At 38.7% G+C, this 3,927-nt stretch overlaps 1 protein-coding gene across 12 annotated transcripts in view; it reads left to right on the top strand.

The window, feature by feature from the left end:
• PHF21A (PHD finger protein 21A) overlaps window positions 1–3,927 on the top strand; it is a 268,370-nt gene that overhangs the window by 28,606 nt on the left and 235,837 nt on the right. Inside the window, exon 2 of one of the 12 annotated variants that reach the window (XM_019519314.1) lies at window positions 3,012–3,054. The exons of the other annotated variants lie outside the window; for them this stretch is intronic. The gene's annotated coding sequence lies outside the window, so the exon portion shown is untranslated. The remainder of the gene's footprint in view (window positions 1–3,011; window positions 3,055–3,927) is intronic. 12 annotated transcript variants of the gene reach the window in all.

Raw genomic sequence — 3,927 nt, forward strand, 5'->3', positions numbered from 1 at the left:
GAGTGAAAAGGATGGATGTGGTTTTTTTTTTTTTTTTTCTGCCTATGTGACCTAGGAAAATTCTTTCCTGACACCAGATTTGGTAATTAATATCATCCTGAGCTGAAGAGCAAGACCTTTCAGTCAGGAATCCCTAACTTTTCAGAGTACTGTCATGAGCATCAGTATATCGCATTTAATAATAAGAGAAAAACATCCTTAGCATGGCTGATACCCCAGTGCTTCAAAGGGAAGTGAAAAATATCTTGGAAGCCTGTAGCACTCATGAAAGGGTGAGGGGGGGGAAATCCTTCCTAGAACCTACAGGAAACCAGCTGTGAAGCACTACAAAACTAGTTACCTCTGTACTGCAACACGGTGATTGCAAATACTACCTGTCTTCCCATGTTTCTCTTCAGGAACCCATATCATAACAGGCTGTGGCATCAGGATGTCCATTCATCTCTGTCAATGAAAGCTAAACTTCTGCATTGTAGAGTCCCACTACAGTGGGGTAATTGTGTGCATTTAGGGCTGTCACTATGGAACGGCAGACACTCTAAATACATACCTCCAGGGATTTATTTATTTTTAATAGAAAGTTTGTCTTTAGGGCTAATGCATTTTTATCACGCAGCATGCTGTATGCAGAGCAGGATGAATCAGTTTGTTCTAAGCAGACATTACTTGAATATACCCCCTCTAGTGTCACAAAATATACTAATGTATCTAGATGATGGGAAAGGTTGTAACTAGAGGGGCATCTTTTATGCTATCATTTCTAAGCTGCACCAATGGATGCATCTTTTCTGGGTTGGGGACCAAATGTGGATCATCTCTAGGTGGGAGGCTTTTGGAATCCTGAGGAAAGGTGGCTGAATCCAAGTGGTGAAGTACAATGTGCTACATTCCTCCTTCATTCAAAATTGTCTATGTCATAGTATGATGGACAATTGGACTTCCATACTTATGTAATCAGGAAAAAGGCAAGGTCATCCTCTTGTGTAATGAGGCAGTCTGAATATGGGACAGGTGTGTTCATCATCAGATCCATCTCACTGTAGCTTTCTTCAGTCCCGGAAAGGATGCTTTATTGAATGTGTGGAATGGATAGGATTGGGAATGCTTTATTAAATAGGAATGGGAAATCAAGAGCCTGACCTGCACAGTGCCTTCAGGATAAGGATCGATCCATCAATAAAATTCTGTCCTCATCTTCCCCCCCCGTTGGTGGATGGAAAGCAACCATCCAACTGTTTGTCTTGGAGGAGTTGGGGGTGCAGAAATGTGACATGCCAAAACCTAGGATCCCTTAGTCTCATTCCTGATTTTCTTGGTCAGCAGAACTTTTTATGGGCATCCATCCTTTCAAACCTTAATTTGCAGAGTGCTGGAAAGTTGGTCAAAAATGACTTCTGACAGGCATGCTGTAAACCATTTGCAGATTTAGGATTAGCATTTGGGAATTTGACTCATTTCTAAGAGTTCGTGGGTTTTCAGCTTGAAGGTTAGCCTCCTCCAAAGTAATTTCTCATAACTCTTGGGGTTATAAGATCCTGCCTTTCCCACAGTGATAGATGCAAGGAAAGTTCTACTTTGGGATTGGGAGTCCTAGTAATAAAGGATCTCACTCTGGAAACAAAAATTGAAGCACTAGACCATGCTGCTTCTCTCAAAATGGTTGTTTCCTTAAAACAAGCATGTGATATACTTGTGTGTCTAATTTTTTTTTACAGTATTTACAACTCTTTAAAATAAAAATCAGCACTCTCTAAGCACTCACTAAGAGCTATAGATGTGGTATTATGAGGCTTCTTTGCTTAGCTTTCTGAGCTACAGCCTTTTATAGCACTCCGACATAGTCGCAACCTCGGTATCTTGTTGCTGAAAGAGAGGCACGTTGTGCTTGTGGTGATTTTTAAATGACTTCACTTGTATGGGCTTGAGGGCCTATAAAGGGGCTGCTGACGAGGGGAAAAAAATGCAACCGAGTAGGGGGGGCTAAAATGAGAGACAAACCACTACCGTTTGTGAATGAAGGATGTCTTCTAAATTGCTGTCAGCAGTTTGGATTTTTCAGACCGTGCAGTTTAGCATATATTTTACTGTTTTGTTTGCTGAGTATAGCATGAACCAAACAAACCAACTTTTAGACGCTTGTAATTTCCTCAGTACATTTAAAAAAAAAAAGTATTGAGCAAAGCTTCAGTAAATTGTCAAAAAATAAATTAAATCTTAAATGAAAAGTCCAAAAATCCTGATCTTAGGAGAAAGATGGCACATATGCACTTACTACTGATCTTTTACCTCTCCTCCCCTACATGGATGATCACATGTGAGCCTGTTCATTTGTAGTGGGTGAAGGGGGTGCCCATTGACTTTGGGACTCCACATGTTCACATAGCTACAGTGGTTTCTGCTTGGAGCCCATCGGTGGTAGGCATACAGATAAGATTAATATTAAAATCCCAGGGTTTTCTTAATAAAATGGACGGTTTCTTAGTAAAATGGTTTTTCAGATTCCTAACTGGGCCTAAATTTAAAAAAAAAAAAAAAGCTCATTTATACACATTTATGACCAACTCTAGAAAGGTAGTTAAATTGGGTCTTGGGGGTGAGGCCATAAATGCTCCTAACAGAATTTGGGCCTGTAATGCTATTTGTTTCACATGGACATACATGAAACAGTGATTATTTCTTTTTAGGTAATAGATAAAGTTGTTCCCTTTTTCAGTCTCTGTGCCGATATTGGTAAGGGAAGACACGTGCTTCATGCTTAGACTTTAATCTGGTTTACAATAAAGTGGGAAAGCTTTGTGTAAGTAGTGAATTGTATTGTAAGGAAAAGAATTGTAAGTACCTTCATTTTTCCCTGGTAGTAAGCTAACTTTCTATTTTGCTAGATTTTTTTATAGTCTTTTACATCTTAGTTAAAAATTACTTTCCAGATCATTTGTCCCCCAAATGTTTTATTTCAAACTCAAATGAATTTGTGTTTTTCACCTAATTCTCTTATTTTTCTTCTGTTACAGAAAGGGCTAGAGAACTGAAGGGGAAAACTGTTTTCCAGAATTGGTAAGCACTTTTAGATAGACAAACGTGGTTTGTCTGATACTTGATTAAGTAATAATCCAAAATGGTATAGCAATGAAAGCCAGTATCCATACCTTTTTAAAAAGGTGTTTGAAATTTTGAATAGTTTTAAGTACAGAAACTACATGAAATAAATTGATTTGGATGTTGCTAACTAAGGCCCTGTCTGGCAAGTATAATCTTAGTGTGCAAGATCTACTTTCTCATGCATTTTTACAGCATTGGGGCCTAAAATTCTGCTTGTATAACCCATTGTTGAAAAAACATTAGTACTTGACACAATGTAACACTGAGAACTTAAAATACACGGATAACAGAATTCCAAAAAGTAAGGTTTGCCTCAAAGTTGAGTCAACTTGTGCATGTTGTGTATGTGGTGTTTACATTTGGTACTGAATGGGCCATTAAGGTGCACCTTAAATACAATGTAGTAAATGGAATGGAGTTAAAGTTGCATTGGATTATCCAATTTTGGAACCTACCTTTTTATTATTATTATAATTATTTTTTTTTAATAAAGAGATGAGAAATAGGTGCTAGTTCATGCACTTATTTGAGCACCATGGTGCACACAAACCCTCCTGCCATTCTGACATGGATTCATTAATAATTATCCTTTGCTTGCAGCTATTGAGCCAGTTATCTGTACACCTTTTTATAATAGTTTTTATTTAGCCTGCATTTTTCTAATTTTGTTTGAGAGGGTCATGCGGGACCTTGTCAAAAGCTCTGCTGAAGCCCAGGTGCACTATAGCAGGGGTGGACAATTTATTTGGCCCCAAGGGCCACATGGAGTTTTGATGAGCTGTCGTGGGCTGGGTCAGCAAGTCTTGCCGCCCCCCCCCCCAACAACTT

This window comes from Gavialis gangeticus, unplaced genomic scaffold (genome assembly GCF_001723915.1).
Source record: "Gavialis gangeticus isolate Ggan-Ray unplaced genomic scaffold, GavGan_comp1, whole genome shotgun sequence".
Lineage (NCBI taxonomy): Eukaryota > Metazoa > Chordata > Crocodylia > Gavialidae > Gavialis > Gavialis gangeticus.